Source organism: Salvelinus sp. IW2-2015, linkage group LG17 (genome assembly GCF_002910315.2).
Source record: "Salvelinus sp. IW2-2015 linkage group LG17, ASM291031v2, whole genome shotgun sequence".
NCBI classification, from domain to species: Eukaryota; Metazoa; Chordata; class Actinopteri; order Salmoniformes; family Salmonidae; genus Salvelinus; species Salvelinus sp. IW2-2015.
Genome location: NC_036857.1, coordinates 11,485,850 through 11,498,910, shown reverse-complemented (window position 1 = coordinate 11,498,910; position 13,061 = coordinate 11,485,850).

Sequence of the window (13,061 nt, the reverse complement as noted above, 5' to 3'; positions counted from 1 at the left end):
ACAAATGTAGCTGAGGGCTGTAACAGAGATCAGGGGCAGCAGGGGAGTGTGTTGAGGGCACTGGCAGACTTACCATTAGGCAGAAGAGGCAATTGCCTAATTTGAAGGGGTGTCCTTTTCTTTTTTGCATGGGCTGCATCTCAATACAAAGCCAATGTTGGCCTTCCACATCGGCGGTGGAAGGTGGCTGAGCTACAGCAGTGTTTGTCAGACCAGTAGACATCCCGAAAATTGTTCTTCTCACAAAAATGCTTCACACTAATATGACCCATCTATGGAATGATGACTCTCACAAATCCGATATTTGTTTAATCAAATATATGTATATTGTTTATACCTACAAGGATTCTAAAATTCTAAATCAAATCGCTAAAAGATCAATGGTATGACCTTCTCAAAACATATGTTAGTTTAGTAGAAACACACTGGCCCTTAAGCCAGGTTTAAGTGACTCAAATCCATTTTATTTTGCATATTCGATTCAAATCTGTTCTTTTTCCTGCAGTCTGAACTGCCAAAAAGCACATGAATCAGATATTTCAAGCCACATTTCAGATACAAATCTGATTCCTGCCCATACAAATCTGATTTATTTGCTCTCAAGTGGTTTTTAGACTGTTATTTGGAATATCTTGTTGCTTGCTGGCTATTCTGTTGACAGTTTGACAAAAACATCTGGTAGCTAACTAGCATGTTAATTGTTTACAAACAAATTAGTGAATGTGCTAGAAAGCTAAACAGCTACCTAGATGACTGCTGTGGCTAGCCAAAAATGACTGTTTTTGAAAGTTGGATCATCCTTTGAGGCTTTAAAAGTGTTCTTACTCTAGAATTTTTAACATTCAAAGCAATTGGGAAATGTCCATGGCAGGGATTTAGCTTGCTACGTAACTTCTGAGTGATAGGAAGCAAGAGCACCACCACCACCAATCACCCTACACCACTGCGCACACAACCGTCATTATTATGACAACAAGAGTAGCCATGTCAGCAAATGACTGTTGTCCGAATACACAAAATCCAATTTGGTCACTTGTAACTTGGACAGTCAGTATCCCAAAACGGATTTGAAAAACAAAACTGATTTGAGCATTAAAAACCACTTAAGGATCTTCAACTTCAGGTGAAACTGGAGGGCACGCAATTCAAATAAATAAATAAATAATCATACAAATTATGGATTTTAAACATGTGTACATATAAGTGTCTTATATAGGCTGAATTCTTGTTAATCTAACTGCACTGTCCAATATACAGTAGCTATTACAGCGAAAACATGTCATGTGGTTGTTTGAGGACGGCGCCCAACATCAAAATATTTTTCCAATATTTTTCCAGGTTTCGTACATTCACATATAACGATTAAATATTCACTTACTTTTTGAACATCTTCCTCTGATTTGTCATCCAAAGGGTCCCAGCTATAACATGTAGTGTCGTTTTGTTAGATAAAATCCTTCTTTATATCCCAAAAAGTCTGTTTAGTTGGCGCMATCGATTTGAGTAATSCACTWGYTCAACTKGCARAGAAAGGAATCYWAAAATCTACCCCTAAACTTTGTTTCAACAAGTCAAAATATGTTTCTATTTACTCCTCAGATACCCTAAAATGTAATCAAACTATAATATTTATTTCTGAAAGAAGTATGTTCAATAGGAAACCGATTTTAGCAGGTGCGTAATTCGCGCAAACACGAATTTCCAAAACTGTGTCCTTCCGCTAAAACTGATATTTCTTATTCGTTTTTGAAGTTACAAGCCTGAAACTTGGAACAGACTGCTGACACCCTGTGGAAGCCATATGAATTGCATCCAAGGAGCTAATTTTCAATATGACCTTTCTCTTGTATTTCTAAGAGGATGGTCTCTCAAAAAGAAAAAGTATGGTTGGTTTTTCTTTGGATTATCTCCAACCATATCTATTGTGTTATATTCTTCTACATTATTTTAACATTTCTACAAACTTCAAAGTGTTTTCTTTCCAATGGTACCAATTATATGCATATCCTGGCTTCAGGACCTGAGCTATAGGCAGTTTACTTTGGGCACGTCATTCAGACAGGAAGTGGAGAAAAAAGGTTAAGGCCTGCAGTGTGAACTAGGTTTTAGACTCCAGGAGGCTCCGACTGGCCTCTGTTTGGGGCCTCTAAAATCCTTGGGGCCTCTAAAGTCCTAAAAACTAAGTTTAGCACTACTGTACCTGTCAGAACTGATGTGCCAATGTCTTGCCGAAGACTGAAATATAACACAACCGTTTGACATAGAAACACTGGATTTGAGCTGTTAATTTTTTGTTGTTGAATTAATTATGAAATTATGAAAAATATTAATAACATTCCACCCATACCACTAGAGGGTGATTTGGTCATTTGACTGCAGGAAAGGGCTGACATCAATGAGAAATGTCAGGTTTTAAAATATCAAATCAAATTTTATTGGTCACATACACTCACATTAACATCTGCTGAACATGTGTAACGAAATGCTTGTGCTTCTAGTTCTGACAGTGCAGTAATATCTAACAAGTAATCTAACAATTTCACAACAACTACCTAATACACACAAATCTAAAGGGATGGAATAAGAACATGTACATGTAAATATATGGATGAGTGATGACCGAGCGGCATAGGCAAGATACAGTATATACATATGAGATGAGTAATGTAAGATATGTAAACATTATGAAAGTGGCAATATTTAAAGTGACTAGTGATCCATATATTAAAGTGGCCAATGATTTGAGTCTGTACATTCATTATGGAGATGAAAGGAGAAGACAATCCAAGCCAACCTGACTCAGGCCAGGCCATGGTCTGGGGTTCTGGGAACCTGGGACACCTGTGATCGGCTCATAGATGACAGAAAACACACACTCTCTCTCTCTTTCTCTCATACACAGACACATACAGTGCATTCACAAAGTATTTAGACCCCGTTTCTACATTTTGTTACATTACAGCCTTATTCTAAAATGGATTAAATAAAACATTTTCCTCATCAATTTACACACAATACCCCATAATGACAAAGCGAAAAAAGGTTTTGAGAATTTTTTGCTAATTTCTTAAAAATACAAAACAGAAATACCTTATTTACATAAGTATTCAGACCCTTTGCTATGAGACTCGAAATTGAGCTCAGGCGCATCCTGATTCCATTGATCATCCTTGAGATGTTTCTACAACTTGATTGGAGTCCACCTGTGGTAAATTCAATTGATTGGACATAATTTGGAAAGGCACAAACCTGTCAATAGTTGACAGTGCATGTCAGAGCAAAAACCAAGCCATGAGGTCAAAGGAATTGTCTGTAGAGCTCTGAGACAGGATTGTGTCAAGGCGCAGATCTGGGGAAGGGTACCAAAAAATTTCTGCAGCATTGAAGGTCCCCAAGAACACAGTGGCCTCCATCATTCTTAAATGGAAGAAGATTGGAACCACCAGGACTCGTCCTAGAGCTGGCCGCACTGAACAATTTGGGAGAAGGGCCTTGGTCAAGGAGATAACCAAGAACCCAATGGTCACTCTAACAGAGCTCTAGAGTTCCTCTGTGTAGATGGGAAAACCTTCCAGAAGGACAACCATCTCTCCAGCACTCCACCAATTAGGCTTTTATGGTATAGTGGCCAGATGGAAGCCACTCCTCAGTAAAAGGCACATGACAGCCCACTTTATGTTTTCCAAAAGGCACCTAAAGACTCTCAGACCATGAGAAACAAGATTCTCTGGTCTGATGAAACCAATATTGAACTCTTTGGCCTCAATGCCAAGCGTCACATCTGGAGGAAACCTGGCACCATCCCTACGGTGAAGCATGGTGGTGGCAGCATTATGCTGTGGGGATGTTTAAAAATTAACAAAGCAAAGTACAGGGAGATCCTTGATGAAAACCTGCTCCAGAGTGCTCAGGACCTCAGACTGGACAACAACCCTAAGCACACAGCTAAGACAATGCAGGAGTTGCTTTGGGACAAATCTCTGAATGTCCTTAAATGGCCCAGCAAGAGCCCGGACATGAACCCGATCGAACATCTCTGGAGAGACCTGAAAATAGCTGTGCAGCAATGCTCCCCATCCAACCTGACAGAGCTTGAGAGAATCTGCAGAGAAGAGTGGGAGAAACTACAGAAACCCCAAATACAGGTGGCCAAGCTTGTAGCGTCATACCCAAGAAGACTCAAGGCTGTAATCGCTGCCAAAGGTGCTTCAAGAAAGTACTGAGTAAAGATCTGAATACTTATGTAAAATTTATGTTTTTTATTTTTAATAAATTAGCAAAAATAATAATAATCTAAATCAGTTTTTGCTTTGTCATTATGGGGTATTGTGTCTAGATTGATGAGGGGGAAAAAAGTATTTAATCCATTTTAGAGTAAAGCTTTAACCTAACAACATGCACTGTATGCACGCACGCACGCACGCACACACACTCTTACTCTTATTGAAATTATCCCAGTACAACAATCTCTGGATAATTTCTAAGAGGCTTTGCCTGAGTTCCATTAGAGACTAGTTAACACAGGGACATGGAGAGTAATTAAGGTTACTATTCCTACATTCTTTCAAAAGGTTTTATCTAAACTTTGACAGACATAGCCAAGCCAGACTGTGCAGTGTGCCTGAATGAAGTGCAATTGGCATGCCTCTGTCACCCGTTTACGTGACACTTCATTATTTTCTGTTTCTTTCAAGATCTTAGTGCAAGTGTTTTAGGACTCAGGAGAAGTGTCTAACCTTCCCATAAAAACGCACTCTGCTGAAAGGCAAACTCAACTCTCAGTGCTTTTAACTCTGCTCTTCCAAAGAATGAATCCCAGTTTTGAAAAAGGATAATTAGCAAAGACCATTTTTTACAGTCTATGGACTAAGCCAGGGATTGAACTCCCAACCTTCCAATTTCAAGGAAGACACTCTTACTACAAGGCCACTGAGTTTGTTAGCAACTGGAAGAAGCAAGCAACAAAATCTGATGACAGCAATTACTTTAAAATGTAGCCACCTTATTGTAAACAGAGAAAAAAAAGTGGGGATTAAGTTTGAGATTGAAGCAGACCATATTAACAGGGTATCAATCTCCGTTCTAACGCTGTCCTCACCTCATCTGCCATTCTGTCTTCCTCTCTCTCATGATGAGGGAAGTTATCTTTATAGGCAAAGTACCCTGGTGATGGTTGGTTTACGCCTCTAGAGGGCGCTGTTGTCACAGGGAACCTCCTTCTCTGTGTATCTCTCCACTTATCATCAGTACCAGGGAGACACTTGAGGGCCCCACTAACTCTCCAGTCTTCCTCATCGTCTCCTGGTCTCCTGTAGCGACATGGCCTCTGCGCCAACCAGAAGGATCCTAGTGCATAGAGATTTATGGCAGCACGTTCTAACTCACTGCTTGGTACTCCCTCGCGCCTCTCAAGACATTCGAAGGGGGACACTTGTCCTCTGCCCCACCCCCTCTCCAACAACACCCCATCTGCTTAGGTGACATGTGTGTGCAAGCCATATGGAATGCTGATCACTCTCTCCATCATCACAATGTAGCATTTATGAGTCAAGGGAGACATCTGCTAAAGGAGCTTGGTTTACAAGCTCTCACAGTCTCCCTTTTGCCATTTTCATCTGTCTGGGTGTCGGTAGGTAGATCCTCTTGTCTGATCCCTCTCTCTCTCCTTTGGGCTTGTCTCCTTACATTATTTATTTTATTCAAACACCTCTCTTATTCCTGTGGTGCCCCCGTTTCTCTCTGTTCCCCTCATCTCCCTACATGGCACCTCTCTCTCTACTCCTCTCTCCCTCACCTTAGACGTTTATTTATTTCCTAACATTTTACTTATTCTAAGGTGATTAATTTTCTATGCTCTCCGCCGCTGTGCCACATTTACATTTCTCTCCAGGAATTGATGATGGATCAGCTTTGCTGGGTATACAAGGATCTTTCCAGGTTCACAGCCTTCTTTTCGCTGCCTGATGTGTGGGAGAATAAAACATTGAAAAAGGTTGACACGTTCTCTATGCATTCATCAACGCTGGGATTCTAGGTTCCAGATGTCTGGTGTAAAAGAGATTCAACAGAGGGGGTAAAGTGCGGACTGGGTGGAAGGATGAAACAACCAGGACTTCAATGAGCTGTATTAGCCACTTAACACAGAGTTCTGAGAGGAGGATGCTGCTGGGACCAGAGAGACTAGCAACACAATATAGAACAAATAATCCAGCTGCAATAGTCTGATGCTGCTGTTGACCATGTTTTAACTTTCACTTTCCCTTAGCTCCCTTTTCCTATCAAAATATGTAGTACTTTGCGGAGGGGGAGAATTTGGGTACATCTCAAGTAGCTCTGTTGTTCAGTGGGATGGATGACATCATTGTGGTGTTGATAAATGAAGGACAGGATCATTGCACTTAATTTGTCAGATTCAACCTTGGTGAAGGTCCAAGCCTGTGGTGCTGGTCTGAGTTACTATGGTAATCACTATCACCTGTAGGTTTGCACATTCACCCAGCACACACACACATGCACACACATAAGATTAATTAAGCAATAAGGCCCGAGGGGATGTGGTATATGGCCAATAGCACAATAGCACGTCGTTCTAAACCACGACGCAACGCAGAGTGCCTGGATACAGCCCTTAGCCATGGTATATTGGCCATATACCACAAACCCCAGAGGCGCCTTATTGCTATTATAAACTGGTTACAAACGTAATTAGAACAGTAAAAATAAATGTCTTGTCATACCCGTGGTATACGGTCTCATATACCACCCACGGCTTTCAGCCAATCAGCATTTAGGGCTCGAACCACCCCGTTTATAATAATGAGTATAGCTCATTTCAAATATGAATTAATACGATTTTGGTACAGTAGCCATTATGTATCAAAATGTATTGCAGGGCCATCCCATCAGTATGTAACTCCCATACACCACAGCCATTAGGCTATGCATAAGAATGTTTACCAAATTCACTGTCGGAGAAGAGAGGAGTCACTGATGCAGTTTGATACTGGGGATGATTGTGTGGCTTTGGTAGGGATTTCAGGGGTGATGGTGTAGAATGGAAATGGCCTCAGATAGGCTTGGCATAGCTCTTTGATAGTCTCTAAACTGTCATTTCTTCTGGGCTTGAGCCAAACAAGTTCATTATCCAACTGAACACACAAAGTTCAACCTGCTTATCTTTAGGCTAAATAACATGTGTACCCATTTAATGAAATAAGCCTATTGCATATTCATCTCATGAAATTAAACCTATTGGCACATAAACGCTGTAGGTTCTGTAATGACTGCACTAAAAGACCCAGCATGTTGCATGTAACGAAATGATAGAGCATCTGCCTTCTTGAACATTTTTTCTGGGAACAAACACAGTGTGTTTTAATTTGTCTCTTATTGAGCTGAGCGTGTGGTTGGGAAGGGATCACATGGCTATAAAATATATAAAAATGGCACAGGGATATTAATTCTGCTTCCCTGGTGACTGCTGACTTAACTGAATAGTCAATATTTGGTTATTAGTACACTATATAGCAAAGCTATAGAAAGCAAGGAGAAAACACACAATGTTGCTAATAAACCTTAAAAGCTGGTTCTCCTACTTCAATAACCAACGTACTGTTTTCTTACCCTGATCACAGCTGACCCATAGTCTATAGATGCGGGCATCACATCGATCCACCAGGTAGGCTACAAAGTGTGCCTCATAAAGAGTCATCTGTGCCAGTGGCGCCGCTCATCACTTGGAATAATGGGCCTACATTATCAGAGTGTCAGTCTCTCACGCTTCACAAAGCAAGGCAATCAAAGCAGTGCAAGCGGAAAAGCCACCTGTTTTCTCACCAGAGCCTCTATATCTACAAGGGATGGGAGTTGAAGACTAGATGAATAGGTAGTTTTGCTAACACCAGCCTCTCTACGTCCATGATCTCCATGTAGTCACGTGGGTCGCGCATCAGCCAGGCTAGGGTATAGGCGTTACAAATGACAAAATGGGGTTATGAAATGTATTCTTTTAGGAGTTTATCACCACTGTATTTGGTTTAGACTAGTTTAGACAGCCGGGAAGAAGTATTGGATATAAGAGAGACGTCAACTTACCAACATTACGACCAGGAATACGACTTTCCCGAAGAGGATCCTCTGTTTGGACCACCACCCAGGACAATGGATCTAATCCCAGAAGCCGACCCAAAACAACGGCACCGCAGAGGGGCAGACAGAGCGGCCTCCAGGTCAGGCTCCGAAGACGTGCACATCGCCCACCGCTCCAGAGTATACTATTCGCCAATGTCCAGTCTCTTGACAATAAGGTAGACGAAATTCGAGCAAGGGTGGCCTTCCAGAGAGACAGAGATTGTAACATCCTCTGTTTCACGGAAACATGGCTCTCTCGGGATATGTTGTCGGAATCAGTTCAGTCACCGGGCTTCTCCATGCATCGCACCGACAGAGATAAGCACCTCTCTGGGAAGAGGAAGGGCAGGGGTGTATGCTTCATGATTAACGACTCATGGTGTAATCATATACAGGAACTCAAGTCCTTCTGCTCACCCGACCTAGAATTCCTTACAATCAAATGCCATATTACTTCCCAAGAGAATTCTCGTCAGTTATCATCACAGCTGTGTACATTCCCCCTCAAGCAGACACCAAAACGGCCCTCAAGGAACTTCACTCTATGTAAACTGGAAACAATATATCCTGAGGCTGCATTTATTGTAGCTGGGGATTTTAACAAAGCAAATTTAAGAACAAGGATACCTAAATTCTATCAGCATATTGATTACAGTACTCGCGGGGGTAACACACTCGATCACTGCTACTCTAACTTCCGCGATGCGTACAAAGCCCTCCCCCGTCTTCCCTTCGGCAAATCCGACCAATACGCCATCTTGCTCCTACCGTCTTATGGGCAGAAACTCAAACAGGATGTACCAGTGACTAGAACCATTCAACGCTGGTCTGACCATTCGGAATCAACGCTTCAAGATTGTTTTGATCACGCGGACTGGGATATGTTCCGGTCAGCCTCAGAGAACATCATCGGTCTATATGCTGACTCGGTGAGTGAGTTTATAAGGAAGTGCATTAGAGATGTTGTACCCACTGTGACTATTAAAACCTACCCTAACCATAAACCGTGGATGGATGGATGGCGGCATTCGCGCAAAACTGAAAGAGCGAACCATCGCATTTAACCATGGAAAGAGGTTTGGGAATATGGCTGAATATAAACAGTGTAGTTATTCCCTCCGCAAGGCAATCAAACAAGTGAAATGCCGGTACAGGGACAAAGTGGAGTTGCAATTCAACGGCTCAGACGAGATGTATGTGGCAGGGTCTACAGACAATCACGGACTACAAAAGGAAAACCAGCCACGTCACGGACACCGACGTCACGCTTCCAGACAAACTAAACACAGCTCAGCATTTAACACCATAGTACCCTCCAAGGTCATCATCAAGCTGGAGGCCCTGGGTCTCAACCTCGCCCTGTGCAATTGGGTCCTGGACTTTGACGAGCCTCCCCCAGGTGGTGAAGGTAGGAAACAACATATCCACTTCGCTGACCCTCAACACTGGGGGCCCCACAATGTGGCATGCTCCTGTACTCCCTGTTCACCCACGACTGCGTGGCCATGCACGCCTCCAACTCAATCGGCAATTTTGCGACACAACAGCTTGATTACCAACAACGACGAGACAGCCTACAGGGAGGAGGTGAGGGCACTCAGGTTGTTTTCCTGACACCACACTTTCTCACTCAACATCAACAAAACAAGGAGATGATCGTGGACTTCAGGAAACAGCAGAGGGAGCACCCCCCTATCCACATTGAAGGGACAGCAGTGGAGAAGGTAGAAAGTTTTAAGGTCCTCAGCGTACACATCACAGACAAACTGAAATGGTTCAGCCACACAGACAGTGTGGTGAAGAAGGCGCAACAATGCCTCTTCAACCTTAGGAGGCTGAAGAAATTTGGCTTGTCACTCAAAACCCTGACAAACTTTTACAGACAAACCTTTTAAAATCCCACCGTACCTTCTCCGCTGTGCAATCCGGTTTTCGAGCTGGTCACTGGTGCACCTCAGCCATGCTCAAGGTACTAAACGATATCATAACCGCCATCGATAAAAGACAGTACTGTGCAGCCGTCTTCATCGACCTGGCCAAGGCTTTCGACTCTGTCAATTACCGTATTCTTATTGGTAGACTCAACAGCCTTGGTTTCTCAAATGACTGCCTCGCCTGGTTCACCAACTACTTCTCAGACAGAGATCAGTGGGTCAAATCGGAGGGCCTGTTGTCCAGACCTCTGGCAGTCTCTATGGGGGTACCACAGGGTTCAATTCTCGGGTCGACTCTTTTCTCTGTACATATCAACGATGTCGCACCACGACACCATTCTGTATACATCTGGCTCTTCTTTGTACACTGTGTTAACTAACATCCAAACGAGCTTCAATGCCATACAACACTCCTTCCGTGGCCTCTAATTGCTCTTAAAAACGCTAGTAAAACCAAATGCATGCTTTTCAACCATTCGCTGCCCGCACCCGCCCGCCCGGCTAGCATCACTACTCTGGACAGTTCTGACTTAGAATATGTGGACAACTACAAACACCTAGGTGTCTGGCTAGACTGTAAACTCTCCTTCCAGACTCATATTAAACATCTCCAATCCAAAATCAAATCTAGAATCGCCTTCCTATTTCGCAACAAAGCCTCCTTCACTCACGCCTCCAAACATACCCTCGTAAATCCTCAACTTCGGCGATGTCATTTACAAAATAGCTTCCAATACTCTACTCAGCAAACTGGATGCAGTCTAACACAGTTCCATCCGTTTTGTCACCAAAGCCCCTTATACCACCCACCACTGCGACCTGTATGCTCTAGTCGGCTGGAACTCGCTACATATTTGTCACCAGACCCACTGGCTCCAGGTCATCTATAAGTCCATGCTAGGTAAAGCTCTGCCTTATCTCAGCTCACTGGTCACGATAACAACTCCCACCCGTAGCACGTGTTCCAGCAGGTATATCTCACTGGTCATCCCCAAAGCCAACTGGTCATCCCCAAAGCCAACACCTCCTTTGCCAATGACTGGAACGAATTGCAAAAATTGCTGAAGCTGGAGACTTATATTTCCCTCACTAACTTTAAACATCAGTTATCTGAGCAGCTAACCGATCTCTGCAGCTGTGCATAGCCCATCTGTAAATAGCCCATCCAATCTACCTATCTCATCCCCATATTGTTTCTATTTACTTTTCTCCTCTTTTGCACACCAGTATTTCTACTTGCACATCACCATCTGCTCATCTATCACTCCAGTGTTAATTTGCTAAATTTGCTAAATTGTAATAACTTCGCTACTATGGCCTATTTATTGCCTTACCTCTTCATGCCATTTGAACACACTGTATTTAGACGTTCTTTTTTTCTATTGTGTTATTGACTGTACGCTTGTTTATTCCATGTGTAACTCTGTGTTGTTGTTTGTGTCGCACTGCTTTTCTTTATCTTGGCCAGGTCGCAGTTGTAAATGAGAACTTGTTCTCAACTGGCCTACCTGGTTAAATAAAGGTGAAATAAAAAATTTAAAGATGCACAATTGAGAGCATCCTGTCGGGCTGTATCACAGCCTGGTACGGCAACCGCAAGGCTCTCCAGGGGGTGGTGCGGTCTGCACAACGCAAACTACCTGCCCTCCATGACACCTACAGCACCCGATGTCACAGGAAGGCCAAACTGATCAAAAGGACAACAACCACCCTAGCCACTGCCTGTTCACATCGCTACCATCCAGAAGGTGAGGTCAGTACAGGTGCATCAAAGCTGGGACCGAGAGACTGAAAAACAGTTTCTATGTCAATGCCATCAGACTGCTAAACAGCAATCACTAACTCAAAGAGGCTGCTGCCTACATTGACACCCAATCACTGGCCACTAATAAATGGATCACTAGTCACTTTAACAATACCACTTTAAATAATGCCACTTTAATAATGTTTACATATCTTACATTACTCATATCATATGTATATACTGTATTTTATACCATCTATTGCACCTTGCCTGTGCCGCTCGGGCCATCCCTCATCCGTATATGTACATATTCTCATTCAGCCTGAGCAGATTTGTGTGTATTAGGTAGTTGTTGGGGAATTGTTAGATTACTTGTTAGATATTACTTCACGGTCGGGAACTACACGCACAAGCATTTCGCTACACTCCCATTAACATCTGCTAACCATGTGTATGTGACAAATAACATTTGATTTGATGAAAGGAGTTCCAATGCGCAGGTCGCCAATGCTCGCCTCCGCTAGTCGCTATCCATGGTGCTGAATGTTTTCATTCGGAGAGTCAGCACTCTCAATATTGAGTGAAAGAGAGAGAGTGCGGCCATGTGGTTCGCATTTTTACTTTCCGTGGGCGCTTGGGGATTTATGTAATGTTTTATTATGTGGGTTTATAGGGTTGTGTTGGGACACTTGTTGGATGTGAGTAGGTTTGGATACTCCAATAGAAAACCAGGCGCAACAGTAACCTTTGCATTTTGTAAAATAATAAAGTCAGACATTTTCTAATCTAGCCTATAGGCTCTCATATCACGCATGCACAAACGAGATGCAAACGCTGGAGGAACTTATCTTTTGGACAGAATGCGTTGGATCTCAAACATCTCGAGGACAATGATTATCTCTCAACATTCTAGAACATACATGGAACAAAATGGTGATTGAACATTTTAGAAACTATAGACTAAGTGCAGTAAAATATTATTGTGGGAATAATCGAAATGTAATTGACGACAATGATTATCCACATTGAACTCAAGTAGCCTAATGAGTGCACGTTTTTTGGAAGGGGAAAAGAACCCAACGTTGCCTACATTTGAAACCTTCCATACACTTCCTCTTTTATCTGTGTGCACCTCCTCCCCACGCCACACCTGCTGTTGGATTGATTCTACGCCACAGCCAGAGAGGCGAGAGCTAAACCACAGTGAGCACCACTCCCACCTGTAAGAGTTTCTCCGCACCGAGGGCTTGAAG